Below are 11,069 nucleotides of genomic sequence, written 5' to 3' on the forward strand. Positions count from 1 at the left end.
GTTGATTTCGATGGTAAATCCCCATATTATCATTATCATTTTAACTTTTAAACCTTTTAAAAACCTGAAATTTGTTTTTTCTTCTTTTATAGAATTCATGGAAGTCATGACTGGTGGAGATGATTAAAAACACACATTCATTATTTATATCAAAAAAAAAAAAACAAAATTTTTTAATTATTATTATTACACTCATCATCTGGATCGAAAAGAATTTAAAAATTATCCGATATCACAAAGCACCAATTGAAAAAAATTTATTTATTTCCGGAAATGTTATATTTTAAAATGGTGTGTGTGTGTGTGCGCGCCACCCATATTTTGCTCACACATTTTAATAATCATGAATAATTAAAACACAATCCGCCAAAGATTAAAACAATCAAAATCACATATCACACATTTAAACAAAAAAAAAAACACAAAACAAACACAAAAAACATTTTTTTTTTTTTTAAACACATAAACACACAAAACTTACAAACAACAAAAACAACAAAAGAAAATAAAATTTTTTTTATTTGTTTGTTTGTTTTTTGTATAAATGCGGTGTTAAAATAATTTATTTTCTTATTTATTATTTAATAAATATTTGTACAACCTTGCGTTTTTATTTTTATTTTTCATTTTTTTAAATTTAATTTAATCAAACGGATTATGAATAAATTTTAAATAAACCGCTCGCTATCATTACAATCACTCAAGTTTTAAAAAAAATTTTAAAAATTGATAATAACTCTAACCCCCCACCCCCACATTCAAATGGGTGCCCATAATTAACAACAACAAAAAAAATTCAATATCGATATATAATACCTTGAACATTTAATTTCTTTCTGCAATTATCATTCCCCTTATTTATATTTCTATTAAATTAACCTAAACTTATTTAAATAATAATAATGATAATAAAACATTTAATGCCGAGAGGCTATAAAAAAAAAATAATAATAATAATAATAAAAACCGATTGACACACGTTTTTTTTTTTTTTGTGTTCAACCCACGAATGTTTTCAAAAGGAGGCAAAATAATACTCGATTGTGGTTGTTGTTGTTTGTTTTTGTTTTATTTTTTACAAAGGAATTAAAGCCAAATCATTTTTTTTTTTTTGCGACATTTGCATAAAGTTATTAAAATTCAAAATAAAAGAAAAAAAAAAACATTTTTAAAATTTTAAAATATGATTTTATTTATTTATTTTTTGCCGGTGGTGCATTCGTGCGCCGTAATTTTTTTTTTTTTTTTCATACACTTCGATTTCATATTATTATCATTATTATTTATTGCTTTTCTTTTACAAATTCCCCGTAATTAATAAGTGAATGGTAATGTTAAAATACGATTTAAATTATTAAAACGAACGAACAAGTGATAAATACTTATATGCACACATGAATTTCCCTCGAGGGTTTTATTTGTTTTATTTAATTTAAATATTTAATATTATTATTTTTTTTTTTTTTTATTCTAACTAAATTTTCAACTCGTTAGAAACTAAATTTCTTGTTTTTAATAAAAATTTATAACGAACTTAAAACAAAAATACTTAATTATTAAAAAAAAAAAAAAAATCCGAATTTGATTTTTCGAAAACAACAACAAAAAAAAACCGTTAATTTAATACAAATTGCATAATTAAAAAATTTAAGGGGTTTTCTACGAAAATCATTTTTTTTTTTTTTTTAACGGTTCCAAATTACATTCGAAAATAATCGTCGCTCATAATTTTAATTGATTAAAACATTTATTTTAAATAAATCCATAATTGATTGTTTATTTTTTTTTTAAATTTAAATTAATAACATTAATAATAATAATAGTAATAATAATGGGCTTGGGTTTGATTGTTGTTGTTGTTGTTTTTGTTGATTCGAATCTATAACGTGTTTTACGAGTTGTGATTAACAATCATTTGGAAAATGTGTGGGAAACACCGAATAAATTTTAATATATAATTAGTTAAGTGTGTGCTTTTTTATATAAATTATTCCCTCGCATATTATTATTATATTATCAGTTTAAAAAAAAAAAAAGTTTTTAATCTTTTGTTTAATTTAGTAATAATTAATAAGACCGACCACCAACAAACAAACGAGTAGTTGTAAAAAAAAAAAAATGATTCATGAAAAACTACTTTTAATAAATTTAATTTTTTTTCTCCAAATTCTCTTGTTCTACTGTGTCTCATATATTTTTATTTATTTATTAAAATGCATTTTGTTTAATAAAAAAAAAAAAGAATTGCAATTGCATGAATTTATTTTTAAAAAAAAAAAAACAATTGAAATGAATGTTTTTTTTTTTTTTTTTAATAATTTAATTGTTACTTATTAAACAAATAAATGTTTCTTTGTTATTAATCTATTATCTTTCCAAACTAAATTCCTTTTTAATTTTTTCTTTTTTAAAATTATTTTTTACTAACATAAATACTTTTCTTGTTTAAATAAATAATTTATGCTTTAATAATAACAATAATTAATACCTCTTATTTATTTATTTTTTAATAGTTTCTTTCTTGTGTTATTATTATAGAGAACCGCCACCATTTCAAAATGTTAAACTCGAGTAAAATATTCTTTTATGAATCATTTTAGAATTGTTATAGTTAAAAAAATAATCTTAAAAAAATTTTTTTTTTTTTTTTTTTTTTTTCAATATCATAACACTTTAAAGAAAAAATTACAACAATGATCGACGAGTGTCGAAGTGGTTAAAGGTATATCCAGGTGAAGGTTTTTTTAATTATTGTCCCTAGTGTAAAAAAAAAAACCCACAATGCAATTTAAAAAAAAAATAAAAATGTGCAATAGAAATTTGAATAATTAAATAAATATTTAAATATATAAAACTTTTTGTAACGCGTGCCTACTTGCCTGCCTGCCCAACCCTCCCCCTTCCCCCTCCCCCCATTCAAATGCTCTCGATAAATAATAATTTAAAAAAAAAAAAAAAAAACTGAACAATTTAATGAACCGTAAATAAAAATAAAATAAAATAATTATATGGTATTAAGATAAATATTTTTCATAAAAAAAAAATTTAACCACGTGATACAAAGAAAAAAAGGCGGGTATTTTTTATCGTGAACATAATTCATAAAAAATTTTCGGTGTAAATCTAACCAATTTAATTTCGCGTAAATTTAAAAAAAAAAAAAATTTTTTACTCTCGTGATTTTTTTTTTTTTTTTTTGTATAAAAACGTGTTTCCGGTTTCTCTTACCGGTGGTTTTATCATTGGGGAAAATTTTTAATCATAATTATTTTATTTGATCCTTAAAAGGACTTTTTTTTTTTTTCTAAAATGTTATTTAACAATGTAAAAAATTGTAATTAAGTAACGTATCGTATATGTGACCCAAATAAATTCCTTTTGGCAATTGTCTTGTACCGAGGCAGACAAGATATAATCGACCCCTAAACTTTAAAAAAATCATTTTGGCTTTGCCATGGCGATGGTGGTGGTAGTAATGGTGGTGGTGATGGGGGTTACACGCGTTTTCCTTAATTGTGTTGACAGTAATTAATTTTTACAATTTGACCTTCTTTTTTTTTTTTTTTTCAAAGTTTTACCCTTTCCCTTTGCATAGTTAAACCTTTAAGCGAAAACCTTTTGGATTTTCCTCGATAATCGATTGTAATTAATAATGATAAACTTTAATCCTTTTTTTTGTTTGTTTTTTTTTTTCCTTAACTTAACAACAACAACCTTTTATCGTTAATTAATTATTTTATTCTTAATTAAAACATTTTCTTGATTAATTTTCACGTTTGCACGTAACTTTAAATAAAACGTAATTAAATTTGACAGTAAGTAATTTTTTTTTTTGAAAATGAAAAATAGTCTTACCAGGTGGTGGTGATGATGATGGTGGTGGTGTTGGCGGCTTAATATTTTTCCTCTTGCCGCATCATCATCATCATCTTTTCTCTTCGGGTCAAGGACAATATACTACCTCACAAGAAGTGTGTTTAAAACATTTTCTTTATATAAACCACATCCATTTTTGTTGTTGTTGTTGTTGTTAAGATAATTAATATTTTCTTCGATGACGGAGTGTTTTAATCTAAAAAAAAAAAAAAATTCCCAAGGCATTTTAAATATATATATTAATAAATAAAAAAATAAAAAAAATTTTAAACGTGTAACTGATTATTATACCTTTGGGGCATCGCCACCACCACCACCGCCATCGACACCTTCCTTATTCATTCTCCTTTTTCTTCCTTTTAATAATAATAATAATAACACAATTAGCGTTGACTTGTCTTTAACATTCTTCCTTTTTCCTTTCTCTGAAAGAAGAAAAAAAAAAAAAAACATTAATTCCGCTTACTCGTAACTTGTTTTATTATATATAAAAAAAAAAAAATCATTCGTGATGATCTTCCATCAGTCCTTTTGCAAAAACAAAAAAATTTTATTAAATTTTATCGTTTTGAAATTTCTTTCCCCTTCCCCCCCGAAGGAATATAATAATTTACAAAACATTTACCATAAACGTAAAAATCGTTTGCACAATTAAATAATAATGATAATAATTATAATAATAATTTTTTTTTTTTTAAATAACGGTCACTTTCCCTGTTTAAAAATTAAAATTCTTTGCGGTATTTTTTTGTTTTTTTTTGTTTATAAACATCAATTAAAAAAAAACCCCTTTCGGACCATTTTTTTTTTAAAAAAAAAAAAAAAAAAAAAAATGGTTCCACATTTATCATTCAAATCATTCAACCATGAGAATAAGTTTTGAAATTCCACAATTAACTTAAAAAAAAAAATTATAATAAAATTTTATGGAAGGGAGTTTAAAATACACATAAATACATATATTTATTTTTATTTTTTATTAAATTCATTTTTAATTTACAACATTTTTTAAGGGCTTGGCTTTCGTTAAACATTGATAATTTTATAAATTGATAAAAAAAAAAAATAATAATAAATAAATCCATTCATATTTTTTATTTAGCAGGTGTTATTTGTAATAAGGCAACCATATTTTTTTTATTTTTTTATTTAATGCAATGTGTGTGTATGTGTTGTTGACCCAATAATATTTTGACATTTAAAATACTAACAACTATATATACATATTAGCTAATTAATAAGTTTTAGTGGGGAGATTTAGGACCGTTAAAGCTGGAAGCCACAACTTTCTAGGGGGTTTTTTTTTCTTTTTCTTTTTTAATCATTTAAATTATTACCATTATTATTATAATTTTGTTAGAAAAAACAATCATTTACGGTTTGGGTTTTTTTTTTACCATCGATACAAACAAACTTTAACCCTGACAAAAAGCACAAATTGTAATTCATTGAAATTTAATATAAAATTTGTAATTATTGATTATGAAATTCAAGTAATACCCTTAATACAATTGTATCGTGTTTGATTATTATTTAAAACATTAAATTAATATTTTTTATCATAATTAATCGATAGAATTCGATCGATTTTGTTTTATTTTTTTACGAAATTATTTTAAGACATTATTTAAAACGTTTCATAATTTAATATCTACACATATATATAGATTTGTAAATAAATAAATAAATAAAAATTATTATTAGAAGTACATTCACTATATCCGGATAACCTGATATCATTATTGAAATTTTATTACTAAATTTAAAGCTCACGTTTGTCGCTGATAATATTAATAATAACCTTGACGTTAATTACAATTTTTTTTTTTTTTTTTTACTCTCTTTCTTTTTAAATTTACTTTTAAATATATTAAGCAACAAAATTTTGTATGATTTTAAATCGATATTAGTACCATTTAAATAAAAATAAAATCAGATTATTTGTTTGTAATAAGCAAAATATATGTACTCTTGTATTCCCTCCATGTTGTGGCTTCAAATATTACATAGATATTCATTTATGAATGATTTATTTAATTCCCCTACACACAATTGTTTGCTTTGTTTGTTTTTGCTTAAATTGCAGTTTCTCCATTTATGATATTAAGTTACATATGTGAATTTATGCTTTTATGATTGTTTATTCTGATATCATAACCTCTTTCTTAAAATGGAGGAATGAGAAGTACAACCTATTCATTCCTTTAACAATAAATAATTATAAACCAAGTATTACAAGTTTTATAAAAAAAGTTGCATTGTTTATATTCATCTACAAATTAATAGTGAATCTTAACTACAATGAAGATTAATCTTAAACTAATTAAACATCTTAAACCACGGTGAAAATTTACAACATCACTTCAGAGTCAATTTGTACATTCGTATAGATACGTAATATAACATTATTTTCTACTTACATGTCTTGTATTTTATATTTTGCTTGTGTTTGTATCATTTTTATAGGTTATATTAAGAATTATAACTAACTAAACAATAAAATAAGTCGTTTAGTATCACAAAACCTCAACAACTACAAATCAACAGGAATTGGTACATCACGAGTCAAGTCACAGAGTATACAATGGCGCGATCATCGAGATATCGAATTATAAAATCATAATCGAAACAGCGCCAAAACTCTATGAGACCACCATGTTTTTTTCTTTTTGCAAATGTATTATTATGAATAAAGTATAATTTTTTTTCGGAAAATGGTTTTATATATTTATAAATATATATATATGTGTGTGTGTGTGTAAATAAGTGGTAAGAAGTAGTGAAAAGTGTCTATTATAATTAAAAAAATGGAAAACGTCCATTTTTTTTCTTTTGAAAAAGTAGTTTTGAATAAAATTATTTTGTGTTTTTTTTCTTTTTAAAATATTTAAAAGGTTGTTGTTTGTTTTTAATGTAATCTTTTTGTAAAATATTTTAAAGGTTCGTTTGTTTATAAGAAAAGTTATTAATGTTAATTTTTTTGTTGTGTCTAATACAAATGTCACATTGACATATTCCAACATACAAATTTTACAATTATTTGGCTCATTTTAAGTAGTTTAAGGTAAGAACCTTCTTAATTTTATCATAATTAATAAGAGTAGGAGTATATTAATAAAAACATTAATAAGTAACTGATTTAATACATCAATTAGATGAATAATTCCTATACTGCTACTCTTAAGTGTGGATCTATTTATTATACAGATATAGCATTTACATTTATCTTAAATTAAGCTCTTTTATTACACATAACTTACCACATTAATAATGTGTAATATTTACTTTTCTTATTCTGGTTAGAGAACATGAAAAATTAATAGCCTTCCATCATAATACTCAATTTTAGTGTAAAGAATTATGAATTTCACATAGTTATGTATTGTACATTGATAGTTATACATTGTACATTGATGTATTGTACATACATTAATTGTGTATTCTATGTAGTTTGTGATTTTGATGCATTTTAGGTTATATATACTTTGAGTACTGTGAATATAAGCAAAGTGAAATGTATAAATGACAATTGTATGAATGTGAAGTAATGAATTTTCTTGAAAAGATGTTATGCCAACAGATTAATAATTGAAAACTATTGAGTAAAATGAGGGGAACAAGTCAAAGAAAGGCCTGTCCACCAATCTTGAATTTGTTTTCACTCTTCCTTAATCTTGATCATTCCTTAGATGTTGTTGATCTTATGAGGATCTCAATAGAATCAGATAGACTCAGGAAAATTATAATAATTGATGTGGTTTTACTTTAATTCCCAATAACTTTCAATATATGGAAACAAGGAAACCCCAATTTTTCATTTATAAAAATACATAGGAAAATAGACTTTTCATGAAATATTAGTAGTATAAGGATAAAATATTTATAGTAGTATAAGGATAAAATATTTTTCATAAAAATTTAAGTCAAGTACAGTTAATACTATGAAAAATAGTGTAAGGTCTTAATTATACTCAATTAAATAAAAGTTTAAAAAACTCCAACCTGAACTTGAAAACTTGTCGCGTTTTAAAAACTGAAAATAATAATAATAATAATAATAATAATAATAATAATAATATATAAATGGTGCACGGGTGCATGACTAAAGCTTCCATGATTGCAACATAAAATAAAAAAACTTTAAAAACAAATTTTTATTTTTATTTTATTTTATTTGTCCCCTAAAATAAAAAAAAATTTTCGTAATATTAAAAACAAATTAAACAAATTCACAAATTATATCAAATTAAAAAAAAAAAAAATATTATGATTTAATAAGGACCTTTTTAATAATAATTTAAACTGACATTTTAGGCGGAAAATATTAATTGGGAAATCAATCACATTAAATTTTATAATTTCAATAATAAAAAAAAAAAGGTATACAAATTTTTATTTTTTTTTTTTAAATTGGTAAAAAACGAAAATTTCACAAATAATTTTTGGGAGGGGGAATGGGGAAGGGTGAAATTTAAAACAAAAAAAGTGAAAAATAATGGTTTTTGTCAAATATATTGCGTTGCAAAATTGATATTATTAAGGGTATTTGAATAGATAATTGCCCTAAAGCGTTAAATATTTCAGGGTCGTATTAAAGGAAAACATTGCGAAAAATTTTTTCTTTTCCTACTTTAATTTTTTTTTTTTTTTAATTTAAAATATGTCAATAACTTATGTAAAAGTTATTTGCTAGAAAAATTTATTTATTAATTTTTTTTTTTTTTGTACTTTTACGCATAAAATTAAGCAATTTCTCTATAGTTTTAGTATTATTTTTAAGTTTATTTAATGAACTGTCAAATTACGAAAACGTATTGAAAAAAAATATATACACGGCCGAATAATTTCAAAGGGTTCACTTCCAGGGGCGGAATTAGAATCGAGATATCTATCAACATAAAAAATTCATTTCGTTTTATAATTTGAGAACCGATACGAACCAAATTGATCGATATTGGAAATGCATTGTGAGTGGGTAGAAAATTCGATTTGTTTTCTCGAAACCAAGAGGTCTTTACTGTAGTAGTAAGGATATCCTGAGTATTCTTTTTGAAATGTTTAAAGCGGTTGTATAGTGCTATGCTTAATTGTAATTTGTTCAGACAAGTTTGCTTTTTCTGTATCTTCCTCGATAAAAAAAATAATTTATTCGTTCTGTTATGTGGGCAAGAAGAGCATCAGTTTGTGGAAGTCAAGGTTATTAATTGATACCGATTCGTTTCTGGCTGTACTCGATCGAGCTATCCTCTCACGTGGAAAATTTTGCTTCTGTTCGTGTAGAATCCAAAAACATAATCAAAAGGTGCCAGGAATCTGTTTTTATTCGTAACAAAAAAGGAAGAGAGAGAGAGTACCAACACCATACTTTGGCGTTAATCGTTTTAAGTGTTCCGTCTTTAACGGATAAATAATGATTATTGAGAGAGAGAGAGAGAGAGAGAAGGAGAGAGTATATAAAAACATTCTTGCTTCCAACGGTCAATATTTTTTTTTATTACTCATACGACTCGTTTTTTTACCGGAGAGTCGTCTCTCACCATCACAAACCATGTAAAATGAAACGTTTGTGTGTCTTCCTACCAATAATCACATAACCGTTTTCATAGTGACCATGTCCGGGACCTTGACTGGTGTTCCAGAATGCAGATCAGATTTTTTTTTTTTTTTTTTTACTATCTTTCATTCATCTATCTCACCGGTAGGAGTTGAAAACAAACTCATTTCTCTCATGATAAAACAATAAAAAAAAGAAAAAAAGGTTACATAACTGATAAAATACCAATGAACACATGAGTATATTATATATTATCACTTTATGTCCTGACACAATTTTTACGAGTTATTATTATTATTATTATTATTTCTATTAAAAACGTTCCATATGAGAATTTACAATTATTATATCGCCACGCATTTTGAAATCACGTTTACAATAATAAAAATACGAAAACTAATTTTTTTTTTCTTTTTCTTTTTTTTTTTTTTTTGTTTTTCATCGATTAAGTAATTATTATTATTATTATTATTATTATTATTATTATTATTATTATTATTATTTTATATTTACAGAATCAAAGTATTTTTTTTTTTTTAATAAACATTTCATAATCGGTTAAATATACAGCTTTGAATTTGAAATTTTTTATTTTAATTTAAAAAAAAAAAAAAAAAACTTTTTTAATGAAATTATACGAACGCGGAAACATTTTTTTTTTTTTTTAGTGCGAGTTGTATAATAATTTTAAATTGATTGACACACGCAAAAAAGGTAAAGGATTTAAAATTAAAAAAAAAAAAAAATAACTTTTTCTTTTTTTTAACAGTAATTATCGTTTAGAAAATTCTCTTTCTCTCTCTCTCTCTGAGTTTATAAACAAATTAAAATTTTATAAATTCGAACGACAACAACAACAAAAAATTTGAAAGTTTTCAAAAGGGTCTCTCGTGAATTGACAAAAATTAAAAAAAATTTTAATTTTATTGAATATTTATTGCATTCATTTCTACGTGAAAATTTTTCACGCGACGTGAAAAACTATTTATTTTAGCTAAAGACACGACAATTTGCGTTTTCTCACGTGTAAATAACTGAAACATAAAAAGTATGAAAGGTTTTAATAAAAAGCATTTTAATTTTTTTTTGCCACATGAACCATATTTAATTCATTCATGTTTCTCTCTCTCTCTTTTAGTTAATTTCATTCACTCACTCTCTCTCTCTCTCACTCTCTCATTTACTTTATTTTAAAACATTTAGGAGACTGAATAAATGATGGGCAAAAAAAAAGTGACTTTTATATGATGACGTCACAATTTAAAAAATAAAAAATTTCACATGACTAAATTTTAAATTCTGTCACTATTATCATTATCATTATCATTATTATTATTATTATTATTATTATTATTATTATTATTATTAATAAATTTACAATTAGTACATTTAGTAGGAATTTTTAAAATGGCGATTTCATAAAAGTTCATTTGAAATGAAGTTTACGAGAAATACATTTACTCAAAAGCATAACTTACAGAAAAAAAATTTTTTTTTTTTTAAATTAATTATTATTAATATTAATATTATTATTATTATTATTACTATTATTATTATTATTATTCTCGATGGTAGTGTAACGTTCTAATTTATGACATGTGTCACCCGTTCGTATAAAATCCTAAGGTTAAAATCACGT

Source organism: Pediculus humanus, genomic scaffold (genome assembly GCF_000006295.1).
Source record: "Pediculus humanus corporis 1103172107453 genomic scaffold, whole genome shotgun sequence".
NCBI lineage: Eukaryota > Metazoa > Arthropoda > Insecta > Psocodea > Pediculidae > Pediculus > Pediculus humanus.